This window comes from Muntiacus reevesi, chromosome 12 (assembly GCF_963930625.1).
Source record: "Muntiacus reevesi chromosome 12, mMunRee1.1, whole genome shotgun sequence".
NCBI lineage: Eukaryota > Metazoa > Chordata > Mammalia > Artiodactyla > Cervidae > Muntiacus > Muntiacus reevesi.
In genome coordinates, this window is record NC_089260.1 from 60254582 (window position 1) to 60266945 (window position 12364).

The 12364-nt window shown below is 42.6% G+C and overlaps 1 protein-coding gene across 1 annotated transcript in view; it reads right to left on the minus strand.

The window, feature by feature from the left end:
• The window catches only part of HAS2 (hyaluronan synthase 2), a 29807-nt gene extending 22801 nt beyond the window's left edge, over positions 1-7006 (minus strand). The window contains exon 1 of the mRNA XM_065903298.1: positions 6423-7006. The gene's annotated coding sequence lies outside the window, so the exon portion shown is untranslated. The remainder of the gene's footprint in view (positions 1-6422) is intronic.
• Between the last annotated feature and the right edge of the window lie 5358 nt (positions 7007-12364).

Genomic DNA, 12364 nt, shown 5'->3' on the forward strand with positions numbered 1-12364 from the left:
TCGATGTAGCCTGACAGAGCACAGGGCCTTATCCTGTCTTTGCTGCAGAGGCAGTGAATATGCTGAGCCCTCAGGGTATCCTTCATCCAGCAGATTTTTCGCTCTTTTAAAACCAGTTATGTAATTTCTTGGCCGGCTATTTAAAGGTAGTGGTTGGGGGGTGGGAGGGGTTGAGTATCCAGCCAGCTCTAGAAGACCTTTGGATAAAAAAGTTAGAAAAGGCAAATGATCCTGAAGTTGTAAGTTATAGTCTGAGCAAGCTGAGTTCGGGGGTCAAGTTTGGGGTATAAGGGATAATGAAGTCATCTATTTTCCATTTAAGCTCTAAGTAGTTTTCCACTTAACCTCTATTGTAAGTGGTCTTATAATAGTTATTGTCCATTAATCTACACACTGCTTTGTGTCTTGATGCTAACGGTTGTGAATGAGTGTATGTGTTTGTGTGTGAGTGTGCACACCCATATATATTGGCCTCTGGAACCACACCGAGTTGGATTAGACTCCCAACTTTCAGTGGTTTCTTTTTTTTTCATCTACGCTAAGTCACTTCAGTTGTATCTCACTCTTTGCAGCCTATGGACTATAGCCTGCCAGGTTCCTCTGTGCATAGGAATTTCCAGGTAAGAATATTGGAGTGGGTTGCCATTTGCTTCTCCAGAGCATCTTCCCAACACAGGGATTGAATCCACGTCTTACATCTCCTGCATTGGCAGGTGAGTTCTTTACCACCAGCACCAGCTGGGAAACCCTTCTTCATCTTTAAAATGGAGCTAATCATAATGACTTCACCTAATTATGAGATTAAAAGATGCATCTCATTTCAATACCTGAAAGGAAACTATCAACAGAGCTCAGTGATGTCAGCTGTCTGTGGGTTACTACCCCACTAGTAATCACCTACTCGGTCTGACTCTCTGTCCCTTTAAGTTGTTGTTTGTTAGTTAACAAGGGATAATTTTGACATAATGGAAAGGATAGCAGGGCAAGGAAGAAATGGATTCAAGTCCAAGGTCCCTCTGCCTCATATTAGCTGTTCAACAAACCACTTGAGGGTTCTATGAATGAGCCATGTGTCCTTGGACAATTGATACCTCTGAACTTAAAAATATTTAGTGGTACAGATAACTTTATTCGTTTTAATGATTTTAACCCACAGCTGCCCATAGCTGAGTGTCTAGAAGAAGAATGGATATAGGTTGCACTGTAGATGGTCTCCTCAACATAGTCACCTGAACAAGGATGAATATAAAGTGTAAATCTCTTTTGGTCTCTACTTTCTGAGCCTCATTTCCTCATCTGCAAAATGGGAATGATAACTTTTTGCAGGATTATTGGTAAGGAATATGTATATTTATTAGAGTCAATGGAATATTAATGGCATTAGTATCTTAACATAAAGGAACATAACTCAAGTTATAAGGTGACTTGCACTTTCCATTTCTACAAGATATTGAGTTGTTGCTTAGGATCTCAATACAAAGGGTTAAAAGGCACATTTAGAACCAGCTTTACTGAGGGAAATAGACTGACCTCAGGGACTGACACATAGGATGCATCATTATAGTCCAAAATCTAATAAAGACCAGATCAATGTCCCTTCACTTACAGCTGATATTTAAACACACAGAAGCACAAAGGACAAGAGGAGATATTTTTTTTAAATATGGTTATTGAATGCATGGCTCAAGGTCACATCTAATAGCAGAAATGGTTTTAGAACATAGATTTTCCTTACTCTAATGTGTGGGAGGAGGAAGAAATAGATCAAGTCATATGCAGAATGATTAGAGTTAGAAATACTAACTTACATAGGTGACACTAGCAAGGCATCTGGAAATGTATTTCTTTTTAACAAGACACATTCTACTTTTGGCCATTTGCCTGCAAATGGTGGATTAGAAAGGATGGTCAACAAAAGGCTAAAAAGCAGTGGTTCCCAAATATTGATGATGTATATCCAATTCCCAGGGAATCTGTAAAAATTACAGAAGTGTGGCTCCTGCAACATTCTGAGTTAACTGGCATGGGGTGCTACAAGGGTGTCAGGAGTTTCTAAATCTCCTTAAGTAACTATAATTGCAACAAAGTTTGGTAATCATTAGGTTAAAGTCTAAGAAAACTTTCATGACCTCATTTGGACAGATATACATCCCTCAGGTATATTGCCCCTGCTACTGTCCTCAGCTAGAAATCCTAAGAGATGTACCCAAATGACGCCTCCCAGGAGTCTTCACATTAGAGCACATGACCCACCCCTTCCTTCTCCCCTTCTGACCTCCTCTTCCTCTCTGGTTTTGAAGCTGACCTTTGCCTTTCCAGTACCACTGCACTTCTTCTAGCAGAGACCTGGAGCTAATTCTGCAGGGGTTTAGCAAAACACCTTTCCAAGACCTTGTCATCTGACCTGTCTCTGGATCCAGGACTTTAGATTTCAGATTTCTCTTCTTTTGTACCATGTTGATCAGCAGCTTCCTAAGATGCCCATTCTCCCAATTGTCTATTTGTTCCCAAACTTCACCATCCTAAGCTTCATCCTAAAGTTCACTGTGGCAAAGGGCAGAAATTACAGAAAGACCGGACATGAAATCCTCACTGCGTATGTGGCCATATATACCAGTGTCAAATCCTTACATGAAATCTTTCCTGATCTCTCTCAATCAGATGTGATTTCTCCTCAGTCTGAACCTTCATAAAACTTTACTAGTCCAACTATATATAGCATAGTCCAGCTCAGCGGTATTATATTCAAGAAATCTTGGATTAAATTCCATTCACTCTCTTTAGTAACACTGAGATTTTGAGTGGGTTGCTTTACTTTTCTGAGGCAAAGCTTTTTTTCCATAAAGTTTTCTTGTTAGGGGGCATGGCAGGGCACTAGATACAATTCATATCAAGTATCTACCTCAATGCCTGACACATATTAAACAGGTGATAAATAGTAGCTATTATTTTACTTCTTTATGGGCCAGACTGTATTTTGCCTTACACTATGGTTATTTAAAAACTTCTTTGACTATGCTTTTCCTATGATGCATTCCATTTAGGTGTGTACTACATCTTGTTCATTTTTAAAATAAATTGCAGTACAATTGCATGCTTTTAAGAGACATTCATATTTAAATATTTTACATTTAAATTGAAGAAAAATTTAAGAGTGTTTTGACTCTGACATGTTTCTAGGTTGTGAACATGGCAGTACATTATGAACTCCACATAGATCTAACATTCAAAATATTATTGAATTTAAGATATATGAAGTGGGATAATAGTTAGTCTATGCAGACTGCTGCTACAGAGGAAAGGATTAAAACCAAGTTGGGGTGATGAAAATGGTTTTTCTGCAGGGAGCTGTCCCTCCATACAGTGTCATACAAGCTGCCACAGGTTCCATCCTTACAGCCTGTTAGTGGAACACAGCCTGGATGAGCATGGGTAAAACAGAACCTGTAAAAGGACAGTGGGGCTTATGCTCTATTCTCCAATTACATTAACTTATAGCTCCCACATTATATAAAAGCCAAGAAGTTAATAATACGCTACTTGTTCTTAAATTAAAAATACAACTGTGTAATAAAACTTTGCTAAACAGTCTCTCCCAGAGATCCATAAATAAGGCCTTTCCTCATAGAAAATAAATGAATCAGTGGAAGGTATGAAATTCAAGAAATATTTCTTAAAACAATCTCAGTTGGTAAGGAATCCATGTGTGAAAAAAATTTATGAAATTCAGTATTGTGCGACTATTCTACAGACTTTACAGTAATGATTAGTTTTGATATGACTTACTTTTTCTAGTAAGTCTGTTACCCATTTGTTGCACAATTCTTGTTTTCCAAGAAGGTAGGTGACTTAAACATCTTTGTGTCGAGGAGAGTGGCATTCAGTGGCATTGGTACTAGTCATTGATTTAAGACCTTGAATTCTTCTTAAAGTTGCCATAGCTTTCTCTGAAAACAAAGGATCCAGTTCTAGGTACAGTACAAGTAACTCCGGTAATGTACATTTGTCACACTTCTACAAGAAGGTTTTCTATTCACCCAGCTCAGGTATTATATAGATAAAAAAGAAAAGAGGAGAGATTATATCTTCATTATAATGCTATAATTCAGAAATGTCTTAGAATTTTGAATCATTAGTCTCAATATTGATTAATTCATTCACAACATAATATATATACTAAAATTTGTACTTTAAAGAGTCAAACTATTGAAAATTTAAAAGAATAGCCAAATTATTTGGGAAACCGCCGTTGGAATATAGTAAGCATTTTAAAAACAGTATTTCAGTTGTCAGAATAATCTTATTTAACTTAGCCTTTGGAAAAATGAAGTGAAAACCAGTTTAATGAATGATTCAACCTGTGCACATTGGAATGAAAGGAAAGTTTAGAATTTAGGAGTTCTTTTCAAACCTATTCTAGAACATTTTCAATTGTATCTACAACTAATTTGATGGACATATCTATTTGTTCTACCCAATTCTACACAAACATCCATTTTAACTTTTAACCTTTCATCATTGGCATGTTTGAATGTGTGCTGATCCTCAAAATATTTGTTAAAATGACCTTTAAAAAAAATCATAATCCTTCTTAAACTTTCAAAGGTACATTATCATATGTCTTCACTGAAAAGAGAAATCTGCAGGAAAGAACCTTGAAATCTACAATGAACATCGAAGTTGTTCTTATCTGTCGCCTCCGTTTCCCAGCAAAGCTCAACAACCAACTTCCTTTTCTTTGCTCTCAAGCAAAGTTGAAAGTCTATATATACTCAGGCCGCCAGTTGGGAAAGCCCTCGGTGGCCAATCAGAGCTTCCCACTCTATTGCGTCACACCTCCCCCCTGGGTGTGACGTCAAAGGCAATCCCAGGCCAGCCACGTGGGTTGGGTAAGTGCAGCCTTTCTGGGCAGCTGTTCGGGAGACACCAGGCAGCAGTGGTCCCCAAGGGTGAGGAAGAAGGCTGGGAGGAGCCGGCAGAGCTCCTACACCCACCTCCTGGGAGCAGGGCTGCAGCAGCTCACTGGGGCCAGAGGCGCGTGGGGTTGGTGACTCCCTAGTACTTCGCGCGGCCCGTTTGGGGGATGGAGGGAGTGGCCGCGGGAAGCTGGCACCTAAGCCTGTGTAATAGGACCCGGGTCTTGTAAACCCTCCTCTCCAGGCACCGCCTCTCAGCTCCCAGCCCCTCTTTCCAGACTTAATTATCCCTTCAGAGCCATTTCCCCTCGGCTGCGTATCCTGGGCCAGAGGAACAGCCTCTCGCCTCCCAGTCCTCGCCCTCACACAGACCCTCCTTTCAGACCCGCCCTCCTGTTCACAGGGACCCATTTTGTAGCCCTCGCTCACGCTGGGCGGGAACCAGCTTGACGAATTCCGCCCAAGGTGTTGATTAACCATCCCAACCTAGCCTCTGGCTCGCCTCCCATCTTCACCCCCGGCTCCCAGTGGCGCCCCACGCCCCCACCCGGGGCTGGGGACGGCACCCCCAAAACCCCCACCCGACCGTGCCCCGCGCTGCAGCTGCGGAAAGAGGCGTCTGCGTGCCCGATGCCACGTCGGAATTGGCTCCCGGGACGATGCAGCTGCCTGCTAGCCCCACGCGGTCCCCATGCACGCCCTGCCTCCGGGGGCTCGGCGGCCGACAGAGGGATGCGCGCTCTCCTCCCGCTCGGGTCTCCCAGTGCCACTGCCTGGGTGGGGGACCCCTGGCCGTAGTGAGGCTTCCGGAGCCGGGCTGAGCCCAGATAGACCCACTCTGACACTTAAATGGAGTGCAGAGAGTGCAAAGAGGGGGGGGGGGGAGGCAGGGGAAAAAGGGGGAGTGGCCGAGCGAGGCCGGTAGCCGCTCGGAGGTGGCGAAGGACCCTCCCTCCCTGGGGCCAGAGCTAGGACCCGCGATCGCTTTAACCCTTTGCATTCCAAGAAACAGGCTGCCTTCCCACTTAGAAGGAAAACGCTCTAGGCTGTTCAGGGCTTTTCTCCCCACACAGAGTGTGGGGAAAAAAGGAGAGATGATGAGAATGGAAGGGGGCGGCTGTGGGGAATGCATTTTCCTTACACAGTGGACATGCTTGTTTCCTAGCTCGGGAGCCCCTCGGCAGCTCCGGAAGATGTGGAATGGAAAAGTACATCCCGGGAAGTGCAGCTTTTCCCAGGCAAAGAGGTTACCTGTGTTCCCATAAAGGCAGTAGATTTCTGGCGAGCGCCGCAGAGATGGGACAAGACCCGGGGTAGGTTGCTAAGCCTGCCAGGGATCCGAAATATCCCCTGACTTGCAGCCTGTTGGAAATCTTCAGACCTCAAACTTCTGTCGAAGACGGACTTAAAATTGGGTTTAACTCTTAACGTGGGGGTAATGACTTCCCCCTCCCTGGCCTATTTGGGGACCCTCACCGTTCACCGAATCGCGCCAGTGTAACGTACCTTGTTCAGCTCTTGGTCATAAAGTTGTCCTCAGCCTGTCTGTGTGGTCCTGAAGGGTCGGTGGCGGGCAGTTTCCAAAATTGAGGTAATAGGAGATCAGATGAATTTGAGACGACCGGCCAAGAAAAATAAAAAATTTAAAAACAACATTTAAAAAGGATGGGGGAGTCTCGAATGTTTAGGTCTCCCCCGCTTAAAATAAAATCACTAGTATTTTTTAATATTTCCGTTGCACTTCAGTCTTCTAACTCTAAAAATGTTATCTGTGCTTTGAAAATAAATTAACTTTATTTTATTTTATGCTCTAGTTCCTTTCCCCTAATATCGGAAAACCTCTGCTCTTTTTGTATTAAAGAAAAAAAAAAAAAAAAAAAAAAAGCCTGGTGAAAACTCAGCAGAACCCAGGAAGCGTAGAATCAGGAGAATGTCTTTGGCTGGGGCTGGTTCAAGTCCCTGGTTCAATGGGCTGCTGGAAGCCAGGACTGGGTAATTCTTTCCAGACGTCTTGACTTCTCCTTCCTCGCGGTTGTTGCCTTTCTGCCTCCTCCAACTTAAGGGGGTCTTAACAGGAGAGCTGGTGGGTGTTTTAATAGGGCGGAGGAGGGAATAGGGGTGAGGGGAGTGGAGAAGGGAGGTGCGGACTGGGAAACCGGAGGGGAGGGAACTGGGAGCGCGGGCGGGCGGGCGGGAGGCGGGGAGGGGGAGAGGGCGAGAGAAATTGGCCATTCAAAGCTCTCTCTGAGCTAGAGGCCGGTTCTAAACTCCAATGAATTCAATTAACTTGATTGCAAACGTGTGCAGAGCAATGCTGCGCACACAGGCGGCCCACCACCTGAGTCCCTCCTTCCCTCCAGCGGAGGAGCAGGGAGGCCAGGCAGCGTAGACATCCCTGACTCTTCCGACTTACAGGGATCCCCACTTCGCGATGCACTGCCAGTTCTGTTTAAGTAATTTGCTTTAAGACCAAACGGTGCCCTTAGGCTAAGTAACGGCCTTGGGAAAGGAGAGCTGGGGGGTGGGAGGGGGGGGTGTACACCTGGAGCCTCCGAAAGCCGGCTGAAACTCTTTAAAAAAATCAGTGACTGGTCTCCCACTGGTTAACCCTTTCTTCCCTCCAACCCAAAAGTTTCTGAGCTGATGTCAAGTGTCAAAACTCTCCTTTACACAGAAGTTTCGCCTTGGGTAGGCGAAAGAGTAGAAAAATAATTGTGTTTATTCCTTAACCTGATCCCCTAACATTAAAATATGCCAGCAGCGAGCATTATAAATAAAATATAACAATAAAAATCATCCTCTAGAGAACTCCAGAACAGCGCGGTTAAAAAAAAAAAAAAAAAGGCCGTGTCTAAGAAGCTGCGTGTGTCTAAGTGACTTTTGCTTCTTGGAACTTTTAAGAAGATAACAAGTCAAAATACTTATTTTTGCTTCGTGATAACCTATTCGCATCTTTCTTCCCAAGGACCCAAGGCAGGGGGTTAATTTTCTCCTTTCCTTTTCCTCCTTTCTTTATTTCTCTTTGGTCCTCGCCAAAAGCCTCCTGATGACTTCAAATGGACAGTAGGTGGCACTGTTTAGGAAAAAATGAAAGTGAGCTTACAATTTAACTCTTTCGGTTTGGGGAGATTTCGCCGAAGTTATTACAGAATAAAAGAGATTTCTTTTTTTCTTCCAACGTTCATCTGAGGTGTGGACTTACTTCGAACTCGACTAGGCCTTGAAAACTAGGTTCTTGCTCCTTATCACGTATCTTGTACATTAATGAACAAGTCAAATCAGAAAAGTCAGTAACCTGGGAGCGATGCTTTTTCAACACGTCCCGCAGGATGTGCTGGTGGTGGGATGGGGGGTCGGGGGAGAATGCTGTGATTAGAGGTCAAGAATTTTACTGCCAGCCCTGGTGTCAGCCAACCCAGTCCCCAGCGGCCGACTTGCAAAGCACTACGCATTTCCGCCCACCCCCCACACGCAGCGGTCACACCTCTGGGAAGTATCTCCTCGGCCTGAGGACTCTACATCGCTCCGGGGAAACCCACTTTCGAATTTTCTCCTGCAAACTTGGCAGCCTTCTGCCTTAGGTGGTCAACTCCTGAGAAACTGGCATAAATTTCAGAGCCCAGTTTCATCTCACTGAATAAGAATTAGTGATTTGTAGTTGTATGGTTGTTTTTTTTAAATGCTGAGTTATAATTGCAAATATATTATCTAACGTAAGTATTCTTACACATAATGTGAATTAAACGGACTTAAGAGTAGGGTGGAAATTGTGGGATGTCAAATACCTAGCCGTGGAACCCCACAGGAACACAACCTCAACTCTAAATTTCCATGAATATTATACGTAACACAGTGTTGTTGATTATTCCTTGGTAGCATTTAGCTTTTTCTGTGCTAAGAGCTCGAGCAATGAGAGCATTTAGTAAAATTGAGTTTCTTAAACAAAAATACACTTGTTATTTGTCCCCTTCTACTTGTAATTTATGATTCATAAAGCAAAAGTAAAATGTCTCCTAACACTGCTGCTGCTGCTGCCAAGTCACGTCAGTCGTGTCCGACTCTGTGTGACCCCATAGACCGCAACCCACCAGGCTCCCCCGTCCCTGGGATTCTCCAGGTAAGAATACTGGAGTGGGTTGCCATTTCCTCTTCCAATCCATGAAAGTGAAAAATGAAAGTGAAGTCGCTCAGTCGCTTTGGAGTTCAGAAAGTGAAGTGGCTTTGCGACCCCATGGACTGCAGCCTATCGGGCTCCTCCGTCCATGGAATTTTCCAGGCAAGAGTACTGAAGTGGGGTGCCGTTGCCTTCTCCTGTCTCCTAACACTAGATGAATATAAAAATATTACACATCCATGCATTTCTATCAGTCTCCCCCGAGCCTAACAACACTCCCCAAAAAGCGGAGGGAAAAGGATAGCACAATTTAAAGTCAGAGGAGAAAGCTTCTTGAAGGCAGAATATTGTTAACTGCCAGATTTTCTTAGGGGATTCAGAATAAGAAAGACCTCACAAATCCCACTTTTGATGCAAGATTGCATGATATAGGATCCATTTGTATAATCCTGGAATCATATTTCACCTCTTTAGACCTTTATTACCTAGCTGATCAGTGGAGAAAATACCTACATTACAGAGTTGTTATGAAGATAGAATGTATTACATTAAATTGGTTTGGCCAAAAGGTTTGCTCAGATTTTTCTGCACGATGTTAGGGAAAAACTCGAACATTTTGGCCAACCCAATGTTAGGAGATTAATGTGTTACCTTTCCTTTAGATAGAGCTTCCGAATGTAACCCAATGATCCTTAATATAACCAATATGGATATTAAAAAAAAAAAAAAAACTTTAGCACCCTTCTCCTTGCTTTCTATTCTTTATAAGCATTTCTATTCTTGATAGGCATTAACTGTAGTTTTATCCTATGCTCACTTATTGGACCTACTTCAGCTTTCTTCTGTCCCATCACTGACTCATAGATTAAAGATTAAATTCCTCTGGGTGCCCCTAGATATACCCCAAATCTTCACATTTAACTGAAATTCCTTTCTGAGTCCTAGGCCTGAATTACAGCTGCTACTGCTGCTGTTGCTAAGTTGCTTCAGTCGTGTCCGACTCTGTCTGACCCCATAGACCATAGCCCACCAGGCTCCCCCATCCCTGGGATTCTCCAGGCAAGAACACTGGAGCGGGTTGCCATTTCCTTCTCCAGAATTACAGCTACTAGCCATCTAATACTGATTCATAAGCAACAAATTAAAAGACATGAAGTCCAGTTCATAAACAAGCTATTGTTGTTGTTAAGTTACTCAGATGTGTGCAACTGTTTGCCACCCCAAAGACTGAAGTACACCAGGATTCCCTGTCCTTCAGTATCTCCCAGTGTTTGCTCAAGCCCATGTCCATTGAGTGGGTGAAGCTATCCATCCATCCATCCTGGCCAACTGAATAACATTTGATAATTAATTTAAAATTTAGCATTCTATTTTAAACGTAAGCTGTTTGGATCAGAGAGTGACAGATATTTTCAGGTTTTGATATTCTAAGACCAACTTCATACAACCTATATCTATTACATTTTCAACTATACAAGATAATGTAGCAAAAAACTTCAGAAGCAGATTTACTGGAGTCAGTATGAGTTGCTACTGATCTCCTCCCTCTCACAACACAAAGCAAGTGTTTATATGTCTGAGAGACAAGGTTTTCAAAACAAGGATTTTTTTTTTTTTAATTCTACCATGAAGTGAAGTGAAACTCCACCATGGAGAGAAATCTGTATGCAGGTCAAGCAGCAACAGTTAGAACTGGACATGGAACAACATACTGGTTCCAAATCAGGACAGGAGTAGGTCAAGGTTGTATGCTGTCACCCTGCTTATTTAATTTATATGCAGAATACATCATGTGAAATGCCAGGCTAGATGAAGCACAAGCTGGAATCAAGATTGCTGGGAGAAATATCAATAACCTCAGATGCAGATGATACCACCCTTATGGCAGAAAGCAAAGAAGAACTAAAAAGCCTCTTGATGAAAGTAAAAGAGGAGAGTGAAAAAGTTGGCTTAAACCTCAACATTCAGAAAACTAAGATCATGGCATCTGGTCCCATCACCTCATGGGAAATAGATGGGAAAACAATGGAAACAATGAGAGACTTTATATTCTTGGGCTCCAAATCACTGCAGATGGTGACTGCAGCCATGAAATCAAGATGCTTGTTGCTCGGAAGGAAAGTTATGACCAACCTAGACAGCATACGAAAAAGCAGAGACATTACTTTGCCAACAAGGTCCCTTTAGTCAAAGTTATGGTTTTTCCAGTAGTCAAGTATGGATGTGAGAGTTAGACTGTAAAGAAACCTGAGCCCTGAAGAATTGATGCATTTAAACTGTGGTGTTGGAGGAGGCTCTTGAGAATCCCTTGGACTGCAAGGAGATCTAGCTAGTCAAACCTAAAGGGAATCACTCCTGTTTGTTCACTGGGAGAACTGATGCTGAAGCTGAAACTCCAATACTTTGGCCACTTGATTCGAAGAACTGACTCATTGGAAAAGACCCTGATGCTGGGAAAGATTGAAGGCCGGAGGAGAAGGGAATGACAGAGGATGAGATGGTTGGATGGCATCACTGACTCAATGGACAGGAGTTTGAGTAAGCTCTGGGAGTTGGTGATGGACAGGGAAGCCTGGTGTGCTGCAGTCCATGGGGTCACAAAGAGTTAGACATGACTAAGCGACTAAACTGACTGACCATGAAGTGGCTTGCAGGATCTTAGTTCCTCAACCAGGGATTAAACCCACACCCTTGGCAGTGAAAGCACAGAGTCCTAACCAGGAGACCACCAGGGAATTCCCCAAATAAAAGGATTGACTACCTTTATAATTCTCTGCATAAGAGAGTCTCAAACATTTTGGGGTAAAGGATCTCTGTATACCCTTAAAATTATTGAGATCTTCAATAAGCATGTCTATTTGGGTTGTAGGAATCAATATTTAGCATGTTAGAAATAAAACTTGACACAACATTGTAGATCAACTATATTTGAATAAAATAAATTTAAAAAAGAAAAGCTGACTGAAAGAGTTTAAAGCATATTTATTAATTCATTTAAAGTACTACACACAATGACTAGTCAACTTAATAGCATATTTTTTGTGAAATGTGGTATTGTATTCCATGTTTTCAGTTCTCTACTGTCTGGTTTAATGAAAAAAAAAAGTATTCCCATATCTCCTTCATCATTCAATTGTTACTTGGATTAACGATTGACATTTTAAAACTCTGGCTTCAAACAGATGTGTAATTGGGAAATGGAATATTTTAATAGCTTTTTTTAGAAGCTTTTTTATTTTTAGCTTTTTTTGTTGTTGTTCTTTGATGCTAAGTCAAAACTTCAACAAAGAGTAATTTTTTTAAGGTAAATTGCAAGGATTGCCCTGGTGGTCCT